This window comes from Pan paniscus, chromosome 6 (genome assembly GCF_029289425.2).
Source record: "Pan paniscus chromosome 6, NHGRI_mPanPan1-v2.0_pri, whole genome shotgun sequence".
Taxonomy (NCBI): domain Eukaryota; kingdom Metazoa; phylum Chordata; class Mammalia; order Primates; family Hominidae; genus Pan; species Pan paniscus.
This window is the reverse complement of record NC_073255.2, coordinates 174,160,189-174,183,861: the sequence shown is the minus strand read 5'-3', so window position 1 is coordinate 174,183,861 and position 23,673 is coordinate 174,160,189. Positions and strand designations below refer to the sequence as shown.

At 38.0% G+C, this 23,673-nt stretch overlaps 1 long non-coding RNA gene across 1 annotated transcript; it reads left to right on the top strand.

Annotated features, from left to right (window-relative positions):
* LOC117981128 (uncharacterized) lies at positions 1-23,673 on the top strand. Its single transcript, XR_004672664.3, has 4 exons — positions 1-3,934; positions 16,824-18,069; positions 19,740-19,871; positions 21,864-23,673. It is a non-coding gene; the product is annotated as an uncharacterized LOC117981128 (long non-coding RNA).

The following is a 23,673-nucleotide window of genomic DNA, read 5'->3' as shown; positions in this document are numbered from 1 at the left end:
CACATCCCATATTGACTATTTAGTTTTCAAGTCTCTGAATAGCTTTCTTATTCTAAATTTGCCTGTTTTAAAACTATCTTCATTCTTCTGAGAATCATCAGATTTCTAAACTCAGATGGCCTAGAGCCAAACTTTTGAAGATTGTTTTATAACATTAAAGCCTCTGACAATATTCAAGTTGTAGTGATATTCTGTAGGTACTCCAGATATCCCATAGGGCTCAGTTTCAGTTCCTGTCTTGTCACAGTACTGGAAACCTATCTTTACATTTCCTCTATCCATAACTTTTCATCTCAGCTCTGGAATTGCATTTGGCCCATCTCATCTGAATTTAGTTTCCTTGTACTTCCACAGAAAGAAAAATGCCTCCTTAGCGCCAAGCTGAAGTTTTAAATGAGGACTATAATATATTTACATCCATTGTCACTGATGATGGGTATGAAATACAGGCTCTTATGGCAGTTTTCAATTACCTGTACAGAAAAATCAATGGCAGCAGCTTGTGCTGGCTCAGTGAGCCGTTGGCTGACTGTAGGGAGAGGTTTCAGCTGTTCTGTCTGCCAATGACAACATCATTCCTCCAACAGAGGCCATTAAGAGTGAGATTCTCAACTCCTTTGGCAGTTGCCCCTGTTAAAAAGTACACACTTAATCGCCAAATGTGAAATGATTGTTTAGGACGTCAAGAGAATGCTTATACTGAAAGAATGAAATCTTCTAACCATAAACCAAACTCAACTCATATCTTTCATTCTATTTATCTTGTATAAAAAGAAGTAGGGAGTTAAGGTTGAATGGACAATACTAAATTTCATCAGAGTGTTCCACAGTAGTGCTAGTCATTTGATTTAAGAAGTCCACTCAAGAAAAATTGATTTCTCAGAGATTTATTAGCTCTGTTGTAATTTTTTATTTTCAAAGGACTAAACAGGATGTAGTTGCCTGGGTCATAAGCTGGTTTAGTGTACTCAGTGATATAAATTGTTTGAACTAGAAACCCCAAACAGGTGTCTCTGGTTGACTCTTATTTTATGCCTCCAGTGAATTCTGCCCCTTGATATTAATGTCCTGTATAGTCCCCTCACACTGACTTTGGTTTGTCCCTTTTGCTAGTTACTGGGGCCTGTCCTTTGGGTATGCGCCTTCTTATAACCCAGCACCATGATGAGAAAGCCCAAGCTAGCCACAAGGGTAGTCATGCAGGAAAAGATGCCCAGCCAGCCCGCATCTGTTTCAGCCATTCTAGTGATGGCATCTTCAGATAGGTGGTTGAAGAAGCCATCTTGAATATCCCAGTCCTAGCATGTAGCAGAGTAGAACTGCCCTGACAAGCCCTGTCCGAACTGCAGAATCATGAACAAATAAATACCGAATTATAAAGCCACCAAGTTTTCGGTGATTTATAATAGCAATAGATAATTGAATCAGATTCTCAATGTCTGCAAAGAGACAGCCCAATAGACTTGACTACTTGTGATCCCTTCGTTTATGTCAGTCAATTCATTCTGCATTGCGAAAGTCCCCATTTTGAAAATTAAAAGACCAAAAACAAACAAAAGAGAAAAACTAGAGTCCAGAAAAGTTAAGCTAGAAATAGAATTTAAGTCTAATCATTCCTGCCAGTATCTGCTTTATTTTGACTCTAGCGGTCTCTAACACTTTCATGGAAGTAGATCATGATGAACAACATCTGGAACGTAGTAAATGCTAAGTTAGTATGAATTAATTTATTATCATTATTGTACTTTTTCTTCTAATGTTCATCTAAAGCCATCAGATCCATGATTATATCCACATCAGAGCATATAGTATATGCTGATAATAAGGTCTTTGAGAGGAAAAGGGTGAGGGGAAGGACTGAAAATATATCAGTAGGATAATGGCTCCATCTACTTTCTCTCCTCATCGAAGCAACAACTGTATCAGTAGCTTCTCCCTAAAACAGAGTATTTCATCTGAATATTCTCTGATTCAAGGGTTCTGCTTCAAGTCTTGATGATGACTTAGGGAGCTGCAGTCTCATTTTTTTCAGAGCACTTAGATTCCAGCTTATGTTTTTTCTTCTCCCTTTATCTTTCTCTCTCCTCTACCCTCCTTTCTTCCCTGTTTATCTTCCTTCCTTCCTCACTCCTTCATTCTGTTTTGATAGAAAATCAATCACTTAATGACTTGAAGGAGTTTCAGGCTCCTAATGGAGAGCTACTTTAGACTCTTGGGAAGGAGGGACCACAGGGGTTATTTGTGAGTTTCTAAATCCCAGGTATGTCAGCCTGAAAGACCTCTAACTGTGGGGGGTCAAAAAAATCACAAATTTGAGGTTAAAGTACTAAAAGTTATTTTATACTCTATGTCCTTTCTTGTGATATAGCTTTGAGGTTAAAAAAACAGTTTATGACATATTTTATCAAATTTACTATTAACGTAGCTAACCAGCAATATTCTAGTTACTGAAGTCATCATTATCCAAATCCCTGTAGTTGAAAAGATGCATAAAATCAAGAATCAAAAGCTGCCATGACCTAGCACCATTCACTTTTGAGCATATGGCTAATAAAATTAGTTTCCTTTCAAAGAGCCTTCTATTCCTGGCACAAATACCCATCATCAACCAATCAAGATCTTATTGATCAGTCTCTAGCTAATTTTTTGAATGCTCTAATGCCCTAACAACCCAATATAATACAAGAAAAGTCAGCTATAGAGACAAATCATGGACTTTTAAAAAGATAGAGGACAATGATGGGTAGTCTCTGGATATGAGAATAATCTGAATAGCAAAGAATTGAGGAAATTTTGAAAAATTAATGAGTTATATATAATTAGAAATATAACCATGCTGCAGAATTAAAATGTGAAATGAGGCATATTGTCTTATATAATTTTGTTGGATAAACAGAAATGCAAATGTAAAAAATAATGCTTGATTTATTCTTTGTGTTAATAATCAATGTTTATTTGTAGTTAAAATCTAAATTTGATAAATAATATAAAATATTTTAGTTTTGTTCCTCAATATAGAAATCCTCAACTTACAATGAAATTTTGGCCCCTTATATATGCAGATATTTTATAGGTTCCAATTATTCTCAGATAATGACACCGTCCTGTTTATACTAATGGTATGACATTTAAAATTCAACTTGCGATACAAAGAACAGAAAAAGATGACCACTTATTGAGTGTCTTTTATATTTTGTGATGTGCACTAACTATATATTACACGTATTTTCTCATTATTAATCTTCACAATGACCTTCCATGGTAAGAAGCTATCAAAAACTCCACTCTATAGATGAAGACACCAAGACTTAAAATTTAAGTAGCTTGTATAAAGTCAAATAGTTATGGTGTGAAAGAGAAGGAATTATGTTTGTAAGTTGTTTATTAATGGTGTTCAAGAAGGACCAAGTAAATAACCCACCACCTTACTCCTCAATTTCTCTGCCAGTTGAGAAATTAAAAATGAATGAATGAATAAATGAATAAAAATAAAACAAGGCAAAGCAAATAAGAACCCAAAATATTACCTTTATTACTGATAAATCTTATGTTGGAAATTGTGGTGCCTATTGTGGAGACTTCTAGAATGATGCAGTCCACAGGATGACATTACATGTGGTTCACTAAATCTCCTCAACTGATATGATTTGGCTGTGTCTCCATCCTAATCTCACCTTGTATTGTAGTTCTCATAATCCCCACATGTCGTGGGAGGGACCTGGTGTGAGGTAAGGGAATCATGGGGGCGGTTACCCCAATGATGTTCTTGTGATAGTGAGTAAGTTCTCATGAGATCTGATGGTTTTAAAAGGGGCTTTTCCCCTTTTGCTCAGCAGGTCTCCTTCCTGCCACCTAGTGAAGAATTTGCCTTTCTTCCCTTTGCCTTCCAGCATGATTGTAAAGCTTCCTGAGGCCTCCCCAGCCACGCTGAACTGTGAGTCAATTAAACCTCATTATAAATTATCCAGTCTCAAGTATGTCTTTATTAACAGCATGAGAAATGACTAATACACCAACCTTGAAGTCCAAAAGAAATGTGAATTAGTACAATTGGGGTTTTAAAAATTCATCAACAAGAGCTATAGCATTGGCTGTTCAGGAAAATGAAGCTTTTAAAACATACATCCCATCTTAATAACATTTCATCACACACAGCTCACGTGCCATTATCAGAGATAAAACGTGGCTGAATGAGACATTGATATGATTTATTGGGAATACATCTTGTGCTCTTAGTAAGTTCCTCTTCTAAACATTATGATGAAAAAGTACTTGAAATAGTATATTTCTCACCTACTAATTTTACCTTATTGAGCCAAAGAAATGAAAACGTTGTTATCTAAAACAGTGATCCCTAACTGTTTGGGCACCAGAGACTGGTGCCGTGGAGAACAATTTTTCCATGGACTGGCGAGGTGCAGGGGATGGTTTTGGGATGAAACTGTTCCACCTCAGATCATCAGGCATTAGATTCTCATAAGGAGTGCACAACCTAGATCCCTTGCATGTGCAGTTCAAAAAAGGGTTTGCATTCCTATGAGAATGGAATGCCACCGCTGATCTTACAGGAGGCAGAGCTCAGGCAGTAATCTCGCTAGCTGCTCACCTCCTGCTCTGCGGCCTGATTCCTAACAGGCCATGGACCAGTACCCAGGCCATCTATGGCCCAGGGCTTGGGGATCCCTGATCAGAATACATAGTCAAGTTCAGTGTACATGAATTAGTGATCAATAGATCTTGAGAAGAAATTCTGAATTTATATGGGAACATCAACCCAAAAACTCTAAAGGAAGAGACTGCAATAGAAAATAAAATGGAAAGAATAGGACTGTTTTAAGAATGTCAGCACAGGCAGAAGCAATGAAGTGATCTGATGAAAATGAATAGTAAAATAACAACTTTTCCATCACGGCAGCTTTTTATTAAAAAATGAAATTGCTGAAACTCAATGCAGAGGAAGTACTGAAATTCAGCATTAAGTAAAAAAACCAAAAAACAAAAGTTGGTACCAAAGACTGTTTGGTTTTTTGGGAAGAGATCATCATGTAATTACAATTTGTTCGTCCTATTAAAGGCAGGAAAATCTGTATGTGCCATGCAATCACTGTAGCAGATGTGTTCGTTGGCTGCCCCAAAGCCTTGGCTTCTCTAGCCCCATTTCATTTGCCTGGCTCTCATTACAGAGACTGAAAAAATTTCTATCTTCAGTTTATTCAACTTTCCTTCCGGATCAGGTCACATATGGAAAGAGGGTCTCCTAGGAGCTTTTGGGAGGATTTCTCCTTTTTCCATTAGAAAGAGGTACCCAAGAAGGAGCACTCTTTATACTATCTCCTGAGATGCAGCCATCATGAAACCATAAGGAACAGAACAGCAAGGAACCGACACCAAATAGGCTGTGAAATCTTTGAGACACTGAACCAGTGCCACGACCACTTACTTCCAAAGTCTTGCTATATGAGGCACCATTGTTAACTAGGTTTTTCTTTGATTTGAAGCTGAAAGCATTTCTAACTATTTCTAAAAGTGGAGGTCACATTTTAAAATGAAACTTATCATCTGAATTCCTTCATGACTTTTTTCTGTTTCGAAAGGCAAATAAACACGATGATTTATTTCCCACAGATCAAAATGTTATATGATGTGGCAAACATGTAATAAAAAAATTGGGAAGATAACTAAAAAGAACTGGAGTACATTCTGGGTCTATCTATCTGGGTCTATCGGGCTCAAACTCCAGCTTGACTGTTTCTAGCTGTTTGACCTCATCTTAAAGTTAGTAATAATCAGAGTCATTTACATCATAGGATTATTGTGAGAATTACATGTGATATTTTTAAATTGCTAACCCCCATGCCTGGGAGATTACAATGATTGTACCCTGTTGTTATTATATACCTTGAATTAATTGCAAAATAAATGTTCAATTTTTATAGTCATTTTCTTTATGTCAAATTGTATTTTTTTCCAGTTTTCTAGGAAGCCTTTATTTGCTTCTTAAATGTACTAATTTTCTCTTTCTTGACAAAACTCCCATTAGTGCCACATTTTTTTCTGAGTAGCTTTCAAATGCTTTAGAAGCAATCATTGCAGTCTTTTTACCTCTCTCTCACTCACCTACTTAGGATGAGACCAAATTAGTATAAGGGAAGTGGAGAGAAGGGTCCATGATGGGGGTATAAATTAGCTGGAGGCAGGTATCCAGCCCTAAGTATGTAAAAACAATTCCAGAGAAATTTCAAGTAGCTAGGTAGGGGAGATTTCAGTGGGGGTGTGAAAATGGAGCAGAAGTTAGGGCACCATTGATCTTCTCACACATATAAACAGAGGGCCAAAACAAAACAAAACAAAAAACAGCACTGAAAAGAAACTGACAGAAGTATGTAAAACAAATAACAGTAACTTCCCCTCTCCACAAACAAAAAAACAAAAAAACAAAAAAACAGATTTTTGAGAAACTGAGATTGCTGGCCTTCGGCAATAGAAAAAATCTGCTTGCATGCTAACTAAATATTCATTAGGAAGATTATTAAAATGGTTTAGAGAAGGGCATGTACAGTGTGAGTGGTAAGAGTGGAGAGTGACTGGGGTGGGAACAAGGATTAGTTAAGCTATCAACTTCATCACTTAAGTAAAGAAGATTTTTTGGTTAACAAAGACATGGCTTCCCTTTTCTCTAGTACACTTTGATGTAAGAGACCACCAAAATTTGGTTACTTCTCAGAGTGGGGGAGAAATGAAAGAATTAGCCATTAGCAAAGTTTCTCTTTTTCACTTTGGATATAGAATAGACACATCAAAAGACACCCCATTTAATATGGCAAACTCTAGTTTGGAAAGATTTTTATTATGGAGTTTGGAGCTTCTAGTATAAATTAATTTAAAGAGGCATTATAAATGGGCTGATTAAATAAATTGGTTCATAGTTTTGGATTATTCATTGAAAACACACATAAAAGTTGAATATAAAATTGTCAATATGTGTCATGGTATATACTTCTAAATTTTTCTTAAATACTACATTCTCAACTTGGATCTCACGCAAACATCTGAACTCAACATTTCTGAAAGTAGACTCATTTCTAATATTTCAATTCTGTTTCCTGGCTCAAAGGTTGGTACCATCAATCACAAAGCTGGAGTCATAGGGGTTATTCTTGATAATTTTGCTCTTTCAGCACTCATAGACAATCATTCACTGTTTCTTATCAGTTGTTTTCTCTCTCCTCTGTTGTCCCTCCATCAGCATTTCTGGTTTACTTATTTAGATCCCCATCATTTCCCACCTGGATTATTTCAACTGGCACCCATGAGATAGGAGGCTGGTGGGACTTGTTTCCTGGTCATGACCCCACTGATAGAAGCAAGATCTGGTCAAAACAGATACAGTAAAGAAGTCGAGGCCAGGTGCAGTGGCTCATACCTGTAATCCCAGCACTTTGGGAGGCTGAGGCGGGTGGATCACTTGAGGTCAGGCGTTTGAGACCAGCCTGGCCAATATGGTGAAATCCCATCTCTACTAAAAGTACAAAAATTAGCCAGGTGTGGTGGCATGCACCTGTATTCCCAGCTACTCAGGAGGATGAGGCAGGAGAATTGCTTGAACCTGGGAGGAAGCAGTTGCAGTGAGCCAAGATCGTGACATTGCACTCCAGCCTGGGCAACAGAATGAGACTCTGTTTCAAAAAAAACAGAAGTCAGCCCACACCAGCAGATGGCAGTGACCTCTAGTTGCCCTCGCTGCTCATTAGGATAAATACACTCCCACTGGTACCATGACTGTTTGCTAATGCCATGGCAATGGGCCATGGCAATGGCCTGGAAGTTACCTTATATGGTTCTGGAAACGCCCTGTCCCTTTTCCAGAAAGTTGTGAATAACCTGCCTCTTAATTAACGTATGATTAAAAGTGGGTATAAATATAGCGGCCAACAACCCATACACTGACAATGCAGGCCACACTCCCTATGGGTTAGCTTTGCTCCACAAGAAGCAGTACTGGTACAATAAGAGTTGCTTTCTCTCACCACTGGCTAGCCCTTGAATTCTTTCCTCAGTGAAGCCAAGAACCCTTCCAGGCTAAGCCCCATTGCCTGACCTGCATCATCGTGGTGACAATGAAGGGATGAGACAAGGTGGCAAGGTGGCAAGACAGCTATTGGTGATTGGTGAGATGGTGAGACAGTGATCAGCAGCTGGCAATAAGGAAGGAGACAAGATGGTAAGACCAGTGATCTGTGAGGCAATGAGTAGCGAGCAACAGATGATGAGATAGCGAGTGGCTGGCAAAAGACGGCAAGGCAGATGATCGAAGCTGCAGAGCTCTAACACAGAAGCTGTAGATGCAGAGCTGTAATGCTAACCAAAGGCTTCTCTCAGAGCCATTGTCTTTCCTGGCAGGTGGCGGCAGCAGAGCAGAGTGAACAGGCAAGTGGCCACAGTGCTGCCTCATATCATACTCAACACTCTGGCCAGCTGATCACAGGGCCATGCCCCGATCCCCTCACAGCAGCCAAGCCTGTCCAAGCCAAGGAAACCTGAGGAGGAGACTTTCACCTGAGCTCCACACTGGAGACTGCTTAGAGCCATTTTGGCTCATGTGGATTAGTGAGTGACCCCTCTGCCCCTCCTTCAATATTGGGTGAGCAGGAAATAAGGCCTTTGACTAGGTAATCAATTTGAAGTCACCTGCCATTTGGGGGCCCTGGACAGAAGGACAACTAATCAGCTATGACAATTGGTCATTTCTCCTCTAATGCCATTTTACTTTTTTATCAGCCATTTTATTTTCCACCCTGAAATGTATGTTTTCTTTCCAGTTTTTGGTGTGGCTCCCTGCTCCTGCGTTTGGACAGTTGTTTAAGACAGGATACTTGATTGTGAGAGTGTTCACTCTAGGATTGTGGGTTAGAGGCCCACTTCAGGATTGTGGGTTAAAGGCCTACCTTCACTGTTGGTCACCTTGTACATGCTCTGGAGTTTTTGGCATTTTGAGCTGGAGACCTACTTGAGGGAGGCATTGTGGGTTTGAGGATACCCACTCTAGGATAATTTTTATTCTTGCTTTTTTCTGTTTCCTGCCCTATAATCCAAAATGCTTAATCCTGTCACTGCATTTTCCCTTTTCCTTCTATGTGTTGGTTAATGAAAATACTTCTTTTGCCATATTTCATGGAGAACACAGTAGTATCCTACTTCCCAATCATATTTCATAATCCACTTTCTTAATGCTTTGTTATCTATATTTACACCTTCTCTGCAGGAAGTGGGAATCTGAAATGAAAAATGATGAGAGCTCATTTATTTTTCCTCTTATTAGACTTAAAAAACTTCTGTGTCTAGTAGAGATGCTTGTCAGACAAAGAAACAACAGTGAACATCCTGAAGGACCCACCACTAGGGTGCCTTATAGACAACTGGAGCAAATTTAAATTAGAAGGTGATATGGTTTGCTCTTTGTCCCCACCAAAATTTCACCTTGAATTATAATAATCCCCATGTGTCAAAGGCGAGACCAAGTGGAGATAATTGAATCATGGGGGTGGTTTCCCACATACTGTTCTCAAGATAGTGAGTTCTCATGAGATCTGGTGGTTTTATAAGGGGTTTCCCCTTTTGCTTAGCTTTCATTCCTCTCTTGCCTGCCACCATGTAAGATGTGCCTTCACTCATCCTTTGCCTTCCACCATGATTGTGAGGCCTCCCCAGCCATGTGGAACTGTGAGTCCTTTAAACCTCCTTTTCTTTATAAATTACTCAGTCTTAGATATGTCTTCATTAGCAGCCTGAAAACAGACTAATGCACCACTCATATCTCATCTTGAATTGTAGTTCCCATAATCCCCACATGTCGTGGAAGGGACCTGGTGGGAAGTGATTGAATCATGGGGGTGGTTACCTCCATGCTGTTCTCATGATAGTGAGAGAGTTCTCACGAGATCCGATGATTTTATAAGGGGCTTTTCCCCTTCTGTTCAACACTTCTCCTTCCTGCCATCATGTGAAGAAGGACGTGTTTCCTTCTTTTTTTGCCGTGATTGTAAGTTTCCTGAGGCCTCCTTAGCCATGCGGAATTGTGAGTCAATTAAAGCTCTTTCCTTTATAAATTACCCAGTCTCAGACACTTCTTTATAGCAACATGAGAATGGACCAATATAGAAGGATTAAAAGAAAACAAACTCATTTTCTACTGTGACACCATTTGGGTTCAATGAACATTGGGAAACCAAGAAATTAGATCCAAAAATGGCTCTTTATGTCATAACACTATTTTACAATTGGACTTATTATATAAAAAGGAAGGAAAATGGGAAGGGATCCCTTATGTAATGGCTTTTATGGCCCTTTACCAGACAACTGTAGGATGTGTTTGGCTCATGTTACTTTCAGACAGCAAGAAGCTGCACCTAGGTGACCCCTCCTAGTTATTCCCCCTAGATGTCCCATGCTCCCCTGGAGCCTCCTCAGTCTCCCAATTCTAAGGGGAGGCCCACCAGTTCTCTAGTGCAGGATTCCACCACAAGGTCATCAGGCACCTCTCCCCCTTATCCAACTAGCCCCAGCCTATACCTCTCACTGCCCGAGGAAGTAAGCCCTACCAGTACCACCAGGAGGGGACCCCTATATCAGCCCCTAAAATCAAACCTGTGTCCATTGTGGGAGGTAGCTGATAGAGATGGGAGGGACAATCAATCAGAGTACATGTGTCCTTTTCTATGTGTGATTTGGCTTTATGCAAGGAGAAATTTGGCCAGTTTTTGGAGGATCCAGGGAAGTTCATTGAGGAGTTTGTTGAGTTGACTATGTCTTCTGACTTAATTTCACATGATTTGCAAAAATTATTGTGCACCTGCTATACCACAGATAAGAAACAGATGGATCTGAGTACTGACCAAAAATATGCAGATGGAGTGGCCACACATAACCTAGACCATGCTAGTTATCATGTGGAAGGAGATACATTTCCAGATATGGACCCTCAGTGGAATTACCAGAGGGCTTCCCAAGATCTCAAATGCAAAAATCACATGGTAACTTGCTTAATAAAAGATATGAAAAAGCATGTAGTTAAGCCAGTTAATCATGACAAGATTAAAGAAGTAACTCAGAGAAAGGCTAAAATTCCTGCTATATTTCAAGGCCATTTGGTTGAGGCATTCAGGAAATATACTAATACAGAAACAGACTCCCAAGAATGGCAAACTCTCCTGTGTATGCATTTTATACTCAATCTGCCTCTGACATTAGGAAGAAGACATAAAAAGCAGAAATGGGACCTCAAATTCCTATGAGCCAACTCTTAAACATGGGCATTAGAATTTACAATAAGAACAGAGCAGAGGAAGAGGAGAAAATCAAAAGAAATAGCCAAAAGCACAATTGTTAGTGACTGTTTTAGGCCCCCAGACAGCTCAGGATTGCTCAATCCAAGTAAGTGTCCCAAGATAGATGTCTAGAATGTTCAGATAAGAACCCCTAATCCATCAGCCCTTGAGCCAGAATCGATATGTCTTCTGTAAACAAGAGGGCCATTGGAAAAGGGACTGCCCCAGTTTCCAAAGGGAGCCTTGGTTACCCAAACCCATCATTTGCAGAGGATTTAAACAGCCCAATATCCCCCATGACTCCCATTAGACACCTTAGCATCTCTACAGAGGAACCTTGGGCAACCCTTAGTGTGGCAGGTAAAAATACTAAGTTACAATGTACTCTTTTTGTGAAAGACTGTTTTTGCCCAACTTAAAAGTACTTAAAGGTTAATTAAAATTATGGACATGAGAAGGTGACTTATGAAATAAGGTAGAAATTAACTAGTAAGTAGGCAAGAGAGATATATGAAGAAAGATAAGGATATGAAGGTGTATTTTTGGTAAAGGATGATATAAATGTAAAAGAATTTTGTATGAGAAAGGATCTTGTAAGATAAATGATTGTCCTACAGTAAAGTGACTGGTTATTTATAAAAGAGGTGGTATAGGACTAGTCAGAAAGTTCAAGCATGTTGTAGATGGTCTGTGTAAGTCATGATGAGGCTCATCATGGGGGATTTATGAAGGAATTTTGTGTATGATTAAGTTGGCTGTCATTCAAAGGCAATTGTTTAAAATAATCTTTCTAGAAGATGGTCTCCTGTGTTAAAATAAGGTTTTCTTAAGGTATAGATTTGCTGTTAATAAAATTTCAAGAAATTTTGCTTTTCAATACTACAACCTATTCTTTTTTTACATTTCTCAGATTCATATCTCAGAAATTCAACTGTCGTGTCTCACTATTTTTAGCATTTTTTCCTTTTCTGAAGGCCTAAAACAACTGTCTTCAGCTTTTTCATCAGTCTTTGTAATTTATTCTTCTCCAGTTCTAATGGTTGTTATGTCCTGATGCTAAAATATTTTGTCTTGGAGGTCTATAAAAGCAAAGTTTTCCTCCAGTATAACTTGATTCTATACTCTTGTTTTTTCATAATGTGTAACTTTAGTTTTGGCTGTTGGTTTTTTACTTATATTGCTTAAAGCCATTTTAAGGGTAAATTAGTGCCTGCCTGCCTCCATTCCTGTCTGGCCTAAAACATTTAATTGGCTATAAGAAACCTGAAAAATTAATTCAGGCTATGGCAAGAAACAGGGTTGGACATTCCTAACTATGCCTTCCATTGGAATTTAGGCCAAGTTCAAATGGCCTTCCAAGAGTATGGAAATTGAGTTGCCCTTTACCACAAAGGAAAAGATTAGCTCCCCTGCTCAACCAGGAGATCTAGTCCCAATAAAAACCTGGAAAGAAGGATTTCCTGAGGATCAATGACAACTAAAATGGAATAGCCTATGTTAGGTATTGTTAAACACCCCTAATGCTGTTAAACTTCAGAGAATCACTAGCTAGGTACACCTGTTCAGGATTAATCCTGTTTCTTATAAGTACCCCCAAGTTCAAGAGAAGGACCATGACCTATATTAATAACTCTGAACAAATGGAGATTACCATTCAAAAAATGATGAACAAGCTACCTGGATACATAGATATAACCAGGGCACTGATCCCAACTATATCTGGTCAACTATCAAAATGGCCTTTCCAAGTCTTACCTGGTTTTGACCTTTCCTAGGACCTTTGTTATCTGTTGTGTTGCTACTAATTTTTGGCCCTTGCTTGTTTAACCTCTTTGTAAAGTTGGTGTCTTCCAGGTTACAACAATTCCATGTAAAGACAAAGCTGGCAAAATGTTTCGAACCCATCCCATCTTCTGACCTGGAAAATGAAAACATTATGCTTTTGGACCCCTTAGATCAGGTATCCAGGAATTGTTGCTCCTCCAACCTAGGAGGGCCTATGCCCGTGAAATCAGCAAGAAGCAGTTACAGAAGATGGACCTCTGTTCTTCTGAAACCTCCTAAAGATTAAGGAAGAGTGTGTAATTTCTAAGGGGAGGGATGAGATAGAAGGCTAGCAGGACTTGTTTTCTAGCCAATACCCTGCTGATTGAAGCAAATTCTGGTCAAAACAGATGCAGTGAAGAACCCAGCCAAAACCAGCAAATGGCAATGAAAGCAACCTCTAGTTGCCCCACTTGTTGATAGCATAAAGATACTCTTACAGGCACCATGACAGTTTACAAATGCCATGGCTGTGGACCATGGCAATGGCCTGGAAGTTATCTTATATGGTTCTGGAAACTCTCTGTCCCTTTTCCAGAAAGTTCTGAATAACCTGCACCTTAATTAACATTTGATTAAAAGTGGGGATACTATAGCCAATATCATACTGAATGGGCAAAAGCTGGAAGCATTCCCCTTTGAAACCGGCACAAGACAAGCATGCCCTCTCTCACCACTCCTGTTCAACATAGTATTGGAACTTCTGGCAGAGGCAATCAGACAAGAGAAAGAAAGAAAGGTATTCAAACAAGAAGAGAGCAAATCAAACTGTCTCTGCTTGCAGATGACATGATCCTGTATCTAGAAAACTGCATTGTCTCAGCCCAAAAGCTCCTTAAGCTGATAAGTAACTTCAGCAAAGTAATCAATGTGCAAAAATCACATGCATTCCTATACACCAACAATTGATGAGCAGAGAGCCAAATCATGAATAAACTCCTAATCACAATTGCTACAAAAAGAAGAAAATACCTAGGAATACAGCTAACAAGGGATGTGAAGGACCTCTTCAAGAACTACAAACCACTGCTCAAAGAAGTAAGAGAGGACAAAAACAAATGGAAAAATAACATGCTCATGGATAGGAAGAATTAATATCATGGAAATGGCCATATTGCCAAAGTAATTTATGGAATCAATACTATTCCCATTAAACTACTATTGTTATTCTTCACAGAATTAGAAAAATACTACTTTAAAATTAATATGGAACCAAAAAAGAGCCTGTATAGCCAAGACAATCCTAAGCAAAAAGAACAAAGCTGGGAGCATCACGCTACCTGACTTCAAACTATACTACAAGGCTTCAGTAACCAAAACAACATGGTACTGGTACCAAAACAGACACATTGACCAATGGAACAGAATAGAGATCTCAGAAATAAGACCACACATCTACACCATCTGATCTTTGACAAACCTGACCAAAGCAAGCAATGGAGAAATGATTCCCTATTTAATAAATGATGCTGTGAAAACTGGCTAGCCATATGCAGAAAATTGAATTCCTTACACCTTATACAAAAATTAACTCAAGATGGATTAAAGACTTAAATGTAAAACCCCAAACGATAAAAATCCTAGAAGAAAATCTAGGCAATACCATTCAGTACATAGGCATGGGCAAAGATTTCATGACAAAAACATCAAAAACAATTGCAATGAAAGCAAAGATTAAGAAATGGGATCTAAGTAAACTAAAGGGCTTCTGCACAGCAAAAGAAACTATCATCAGAGTCAACAAACAACCTATGGAATGGGAGAAAATTTTTGCAATCTATACATCTGACAAAGGTCTAATATCCAGAATTTACAGAAACTTAAACAAATTTACAAGAAAAAACCCAAACAACCAAAGTGAGCAAAGGACATGAACAGATACTTCTAAAAGAAGATGTTTATGTGGCCAACAAACATGAAAAAATCCTCAACATCACTGATCATTAGAGAAATGCAAATCAAAACCACAATGAGAAACCATCTCACACCAGTCAGAATGGTGACATTAAAATGTCAAGAAATAAAACATGCTGGTGAGGCTGTGGAGAAATAGGAACACTTTTACACTGTTAGTGGGAATGAAAATTAGCTCAACCATTGCAGGAGACAGTGTGGTGATTCCTCAAAGATCTAGAACCAGAAATACCATTCAACCCAGCAATCCTATTACTGGGTATATGCCCAAAGAAATATAAATCATTCAATTATAAAGATACATGCACGCATATGTTCATTGCAGCACTATTCACAATAGCAAAGATATGGAATCAACCCAAATGGCCATCAATGATAGACTGAATAAAGAAAATACCGTACATATATACCATGTAATACTAGGCAGCCATAAAAAGGAATGAGATTATGTCCTTTGGAGAGACATGGATGGAGTTGAAAGCCATTATCCTCAGCAAACTAACACAGGAACAGAAAACCAAGCACCACATATTCTCACTTATAAGTGGGAACTGAACAATGAGAACACCTGGATGCAGGGAGGGAAACAACACACACTGGGGGCCTGTCCAGGTGGTGGGAGGAGGGGGAGCATCAAGATAAATAGCTAATGTATGTGGGGCTTAATACCTGGGTGATGGGTTGATAGGTGTGACAAACCACCATGGCACACACTTACCTATGTAACAAACCTGCATGTCCTGCACATGTATCCTGAAACAAATAAAATATAATAAAATGAAATAATATAAAATAATAAAATAAAATAAAGTACAATAAAATAAAGTAGGTATAAACAGAGCCGCCAATGGCCCACATGCTGTAGACTCTGGGCACACTGCCTGTGTCCCTGCTCCACAAGGAGCAGCACTGGTTCAATAAGAGTTGCTTTCTCTCACCACTGGCTAGCCCCTGAGTTTTATCCTGGGTGAAGCCAAGAACCCTCTCAGGCTAAGCCCCAGTTTTGGGGCTCACTTGGTCTGCTTCATCCAGGCTTCATCTTTTCCTTCTACTCTATCTACGCAATGCAGCCAGAATGTGACATTTTACAAATGCAAATCTGATATATAGTATTCTCTGGCTTAAAGATATCAAAGCATTCCTATAAACATAAAATTAAGTCAACTTTCTTAATAATACTGGCAAGGTTGTCCATGCTTATCTTTTCAGATTCTTCCCCTACAATCTCTTGCTATGCATGTTATATAATGAAAAAAATGGCAAATCTATGAGAAGGAGTTAGTTGTCTTGTTTCAGTTTTGATTACTTTTTCACACATATTCTAAGATAGTGTGTGTACATATATGCATATATATATATAGACTTCTTTCAATTCATCCTTTCATTTTCTTATCTAGATTTCCACTGTAATCTCCATCTGTGTCAGTTGAAGATGTCAATCCATTCAATATAAACCAATTAGTCAGTAAGGTAATGTGAGTGCTAAGAATGTAGCTTCTTATAACAATTATTATTCATTTGCAGTTTGAAAAAAATGCAAAAATCTGAAAATTATATGCCAGAATATATTATGACAAGATTTAGACATGAGAACAGGTTGTAATTAAATGAGGTATTTACAATACTTTTAATTTTCAATATACTAAGCCTCACATTGCATACTGGATATGTACTATATTCACCTCAATTCTTGGAAAGCTTTTTTCAAACTATTCAGAATTAAAATAAACAAGTTGCAAATTGTGCATGCTCTGTTTTCAGGAGAAGAAAGCCTCAATACAAACTGAATGTGAATGGACACTGAAAGGTAACCACTCAGAAAGCAGCTGATTGGGGCACTCAATTACCACTAAATAATTCAGCATCTCTAACGGAAATCAGATCCAGTGTTTCCCCAGTGAAGGAACAGCCTTTCTTGGTTACCCAATACTCAGCTAGCTACTCAAGGGCTTTAGAGAAAAACAATAAAGTAAAAGGTAAGAAATATTTTAATGGTGTTCACATTCTCTTGGGTGCTTTCCTGGTAAGAAATTCCCAACTTCCTAGCAGCTGCTGCCATTATGGGGAGACATGGAGAGTGAGAGAAAGAAATCAATATTTAAATCTGAAACAGCCAGAAAGTTCAAGGAGGGATGCCAGTATTAACTGGTTTGTGTATGTGTTTGGCCTTTCAAAAAAACCCAGTCTTAAGAGGAGAGAAGACATTTTAAGTAAACAGCTCATTAGGAATCACACAGCAAGGTTTGGTTAGCTCATTACAAACACATTTAATTTAAGGAAGAATATTCATGTGAGACTTTTGTCTAGAAACTTCAATAATAGAATGAACTGTTGCATAAAGTAATGTGTTTTTTTCTCTCTCTCTCTCAAAACAGGAAGAGAATATTGATTTCCCAGTCTTGGCCACCAGCCCCACCTTGTCTCACTATAAGTACTGAGATGAATGAATTTATGTCTCTAAAAGCACTAAGCAATCTTCAAGAGAGTACTGCTTTATAAATAAAAAAAGCTTTATTATTATGGGGTAGAAATGTTAGTGAGAAAGTTGGAACTCTTATCAAAGGGTGTTGGTGCCCCGACATTTGCTGTCAGCTCTGAAAAGGTGGCTGCGAAACTCATTGTATCCAATTCTGGTTGGCTTGGGGCCCAGCATACAGTGGGATTTCTGGCCAATGGCCTCATACAGTGGGATGGCTGGCGCCTGGCCCAGGGATTAGAGTGCTTTCATTTCTTTGTCTCATTGATATTAGTCACAGAATCTCCCTTTTCATTTACAACCCAACACCCACCCCCACCCCACGCCACCCCATGCAGGCTGGGGACAAGGGGGTGCAGAAGCAGAAGTTGCTGCAAACTCTGAGCTCTTGTACCCCAAGAGAAAGAAGAAAATGTCCATTTCCAACTCAGCTATCCAACATCTGTATGTATTTTGTTATGCACATTTACCAGGAAGTTGATAGTCTGTTATGTCCTTGAAAGGAGAAGTGCCATAAAGATATAAGATACTGTAAGTTAACCTTGGATAAACAAGGTATTCGGTATCTTACGGCTTCTTTTTATTTCTCCCTCTCTCCTCCTTTCTCCTCTTTCACCCTCCCTAATGAACTAGTGACTGTTTTGAAATTTCATCTCAAAGAACAATCTAGTGAACATAATTTGTGGGCACATTTTCTTCAATTCCTAGATATGTGTGTGTGTGTGTCTTTATGTGTGTGGGTGTGTGTGTGTACTCTTTGGAAAAAGCCATATATATCATTTGTTGATAACTTTCCTTCATGTCTTTCCTTTACATGTGCATGTGTAATTGTGTATTTGTGTGCATGTATGTGGTGTATGCTTTGCAAAATCCATCAGTGATAATATGCCCCAGAGCCACATTCTCCTTGAGTCTTAGAAAATGCTCTGCTGAGTTCCATAGGATAAACTTTGGTCTTGAATAATAATAATCATGTCTGAGATATTTATGCTCAGAAACTGAAAGTAATTTCCAAAATAAAACCAAGAACATGAATTCCTAAATAGCAACTGATCTAAAAATAAACCACAGAGCTCCAATACATCACAACACAGTGACCAAGCTTTCATCTCTTTGCCTAATTCCCTTAAAAATCAATTTATATAAAAATAGAAATATTAATGCTTTAAATAAGGTCTAAATTGAATATAGGTAGATAACCTTGCTCCTTTTCATTATATTACAGAATTGCCATTAGTGAGAAATCAGCTAATTCCAGGTACAAAATACTCCCATTTTCTGGAACCACCTGAGAGGTAGCGGGAAAGAGGGAGAGAAGAACCCTTAGATCCTGCGTAAATGCCCTGATGAAAAGTTGTCACCCTCTTCATTAGAGGATTAAACTTCAGCTTCTTCAGCTATGTAGTAGGAATACTGATATCTAACCTTACAGGGCTCATGATGTGCATTAAATGATAAAATGTATGTGAAAGACTTTGCAAAATTTACATTATTCAGAGAAGGCAGTGTTGTTGTAGTACTTGAAGATGTCAATATTTAAGGGGGTGTGTTCCTGCGACTATATCTTTAAGGGCTTCTAAGTTCCTAAAATGGTAATAAAGTGTCTAGTTTCATACTCAGAACAGCAGGAATTTTAAATATTGCCAGTCCTGTCATATTTTAGAGATAAGAAAATGAAGGTCAAGAGCCATTAGTGATTTATCCAAAGTCAGAAAACAACTCAACAGCAGATCAAGGGAATCCTACTTCAGCTGATTTTTAACTCCAGATTCTTGTATCTGTATGCCTTTCAAAGGACAACTCACTGTTTGTTTTTTTAAATAAAGAGTGAGCTCTGAGAGAGGTAGTGCCATACTGGGCAGCTCAGTGTGGCCAAGTAACCCTAGAAAGGCTTTATAGTTTAGGGAGAACTTGACTAAAGGGTAGCGTTTACGTACATGTAGCAGATCAGGAAAGCCCTTATAGGTATGGAAAATAGTAAGAACCTATGAAGCCTGAAAAAGCATGTTGTGTACAGAGGCCACTGGGGAGAGTTACCTGGCTATGAGAAATAATGCACTGGAGATTGTACAAAAAACATGTGCATTAGTGAAGGCCAAATTTTAGATAATGCCTTTCAAGTAAATTCTGCCTAACGATATAAATGTTTATATTTTTGAAAGAAAGACGGACAGGTTCTTAATAGATTTATTTTCTTTTAGGCTGACTCCATGCTTTGTACATCTGCCAAATTAATCTTCCTGAATAGAACCTGCATTGTGTCAGTCTGTATTGGAACACTCCCAAGTCACTGCAATGTCCATAATAAAACAAAATTCAAGATCTGCCGCAAGGTAAACTTCACCCCACCTCACGTTTGCTTCTTGATCTGATCCGTTTGCTTCAGCCAAAATGTTCTATGAACCATTTCCAGAACTCCTCCTGGACTTCTGGGGCTTCCTAGTCTAGAATAATAGACATCTCTGACTCCACTCATCACGTTTTTTCTAAACTCATTTTTCAAAACCCAGTATAAACTTCCATTTCTATTGAGTCTTCTTTCATTTTCCCTAATCTTTACTTTGAAGCTTTTTCTTTTGGACCAAGAAAACAACCTGTCACTGTAAACTCATATGCATTTGTCAGTAGAGCCATGTATGTACTCTCTTTGAGCACAGAGCACATGCTGTCCTGGATGAGCTAGTCCTGAAGCAGAATCTCAGAGGGCTGACTGGCCAGGCACTTACACACTGCAGACATCCTTCCTGGTTGATACCAATTGAATATCTGTTAACAATAGGAGTTCAGAATCCACTTTGAGAAATGAACAAATAAAATCGATTTCTTAAAATGAAGAAACTACTTTTGAAAGTCTCTGGATTCAAATTTTCCCTAACAGAATGTATGTTTAAAGGATCTGTTACTTCACAACACACTTTTTTTTTTTTCCTCACATGAATGAAGTTTCAACTTAATGCAGTATCTGGCCCAGAATTTAATGTGGTATTTTTAAAAATTCTTTTTAATTTGATAAGTGACAATACAGTATTTATTAATTACCAAGCAGCATTATAAACATGTTAAATGTTTAATTTTTAGCAAACTTATAGGACAAGGAATGTTATTATCCTTACTTTACAAATGTTAACCCAAGGCACAGAGGGGTTAAGTAACATACCAGAAGTCACACAGATAGTGTAAGTAAAAGGCCTAGGCTTTGAAATCAGCCAATCTGACTACACAGTCAATTTTATTGTATTTTATTTTTTAGTTTTTTAGAGACAGGGTCTTGCTATGTTGCCCAGGCTGGCCTTAAACACCCGGACTCAAGCAATCCTACCTTGGCATCCCCAGTGGCTGGGACTACAGTCTTGGGCCATAGTGTCCAGCTTATTTTATTTCTTAAATAAATTTTATTGAGATACAGTCAGGAATTTTAGTTATACATCATAAAATACACCCATTCTAAGTGTACAGTTTGATGACTTTTGACAAGTGTATATTCCATGTAGTCACCATATTAGTAGAATATTTGGTAGTTCTATCAATTTCTCTCCCCCTCCCCAGCTTATAGTCCCAGGCAACCACTGATCTATGTTTTGCCAGTGCAAACCCTTAGGTTTGCTTTCTCTAGAAATTCATATAATGAAATCAACATATACAGTATATGCTCATAAGTCTCTGGCTTGTTTTTCTCTGTGCAGTGTTTTTGAAGTTAATCCGTATTTTTTCATTTATCAGTAGGTTACCCTTTTATTGATGAATAATATCTCATTGAATGGCTCTACTAAATTTTAATAATATATTCATCAATTGATGGATTTCTAATTTGGAACTATTATGAATAAAGATGCTATGGGCATCTATGTACAAACCTCTGTTTGGGACACATATTTCTCTAGAGCAAATACCTAAGAGTGAATAGTCTAATATCTCTAGGAAAATCTAATCATATGGTAGGTGCATGTTTAATTTATAAGAAGCTGTCAAATGGTTTTCCAAAGTGGCTGTACTATTTTACATTCCTACCAACACTTGGGATTTCCAGTCCTTTTAATTTTAGCTCTTTGAGTAGGTGTGTAGGTGGCAGCTCATTGAAGTTTTAGTTTGCTTTTCTTTGACAGGGCAAATGAAGGAATGCATTTCTCATATGCTTATTGGCATTTACATATTTTCTTTTGCAAAGTGTCTATTGAGATCTTTTGCCTATTTTTTTGTTGGATTGATTGGTTTCTGATTATTGGGTTATCTTTGTCAGACATGTATTATGAGAATATTTGCATTCTCTGGATTGCCTTATTATGATTATTAATTAATGAATGTATTTTTTTTTTTTTTGACACGAGGTTTTGCTTCGTCCCTCAGATTGGAGTGCAGTGGTGTGATCATAGCTCAGTACAGCTTCGAGCTCCTTGGCTCAACTGACCCTTCCACCTCACCCTTCCTAGCAGCTTGGACTACAGGCATGTACCACAACACCCAGCTAATTTTTTCAGAAAATTATTTTTTTGTAGAGATGAGGTCTCACTGTGTTGCCCAGGCTGGTCTCCAATTCTCAGCCTCCAGTGATCTTCCCACCTTGGACTCCCAGAGTGCTGGGATTACAGGCGTGAACCACTGTGCCTGGCCTATTATGTTTAATGATGGCTTTCAAAGAGCAAAATTTTAATTTATCAGTATTTTACTAACAGTTTGTACTTTTTACATGCTATCTAAGAAATCTTTGCCTACCCCAAAATAACAAAGATTTTCTCTTATTGTATTGTAGAAATGTTATAGCATTTGCTTTTATGTTTAGGCCTTTAATTCATTTTGAGTTAATTTTTTTCTATGATCTCAGAGTTTATGTCTTTCCATATTGATATCCAGTTCTTTCAGCATCATTTGCTGGACAACCTGTCCTTTCCCCATTGAAAAATGTTTGATTCTATTTGTGAACTGACCATTGTTTCCCATTGTTCTATAAGTCTATCTTTATGCCAGTACTGTACAATAATCTTGATCATTGTAGGTTTATAGTGAGACCAAGTAGAGTCCTCTGGCTTTTTTATTTCAAAAATGGTTTGCCTAGTCTATGTCCTTTGCACTTCCATATAAATTTTGGTTTCAGGTTGTCAATTTCTATAAAGGCACTTATTGGAATTTGGCTTTAATGATATTTAATCTATAGATAAATATACAAAGAATGTATGTCATAACAGTCTTAAATTTTCAAATTGCTGAACATGATGAATCTCTCTATTTAGGTGTTCTATAAGTTATCTCAGAAATGTTCTGTGGTTTTCAGTGAATAAGGCTTGAAAATATTTTGCTAAAGTTATCCCTAAGTATTTCTTTCTTTCTGTTTTTTTTTTTTTTGTTTTTTTTTTTGAGACACAGCCTCACTCTGTCACCAGGCTAGAGTGCAGTGGCACAATCTCGGCTCACTGAAACCTCCGCTTCCCGGGTTCAACCGATTCTCCTGCCTCAGCTTCCCGAATAGCTGGGACTATAAGCAGGTGCCACCACGCCCAGCTAATTTTTGTATTTTTAGTACAGACGGGATTTCACCATGTTGGCCAGGATGGTCTCGATCTCTTGATCTCGTGATCCGCCCACCTTGGCCTCCCAAAGTGCTGGGATTACAGGCATAAGCCACCAAATATTTCATACTTTTGATAATTGTTCATCGTTAGAAATAGAAATAAAATTGATCTTTATAATATTAACTTGTATCCATGTAGAGTCATAAATTAGTTCTAGAAGATTTTCTGTGCATTTTTGATCAATGTCTATGTATATACTCAAGTTATCTGAAAATAAAGCCAACTGTGCCCCTCCTTCTCATTTTTTTTTCTTTTTCTGGACTTATTTTATTGGCTAAGATTTCTCATGCAATATCGAATAAAAGTGGTAAGAGTGGCCATTCTTGGCTTTTTCTTGATTTTAGGTGGAAAGTATCCTTTAGCTTTCTGTGGATATCTCTTATCAGAACAAGAGTAGTCATTCATATTCTTAAGTTGATGAATTTTAAATTATGAATGGATGTTGAATTCTGTCAGATGCTTTTCCTATATATATTAATGTATTCTCTTTTCCCCCTGCTTAATCTGTAAATATGAATTTTATTTTTTACATGTAAAACCTAACTTGCTTTCCTGAAATAAATATCTAATA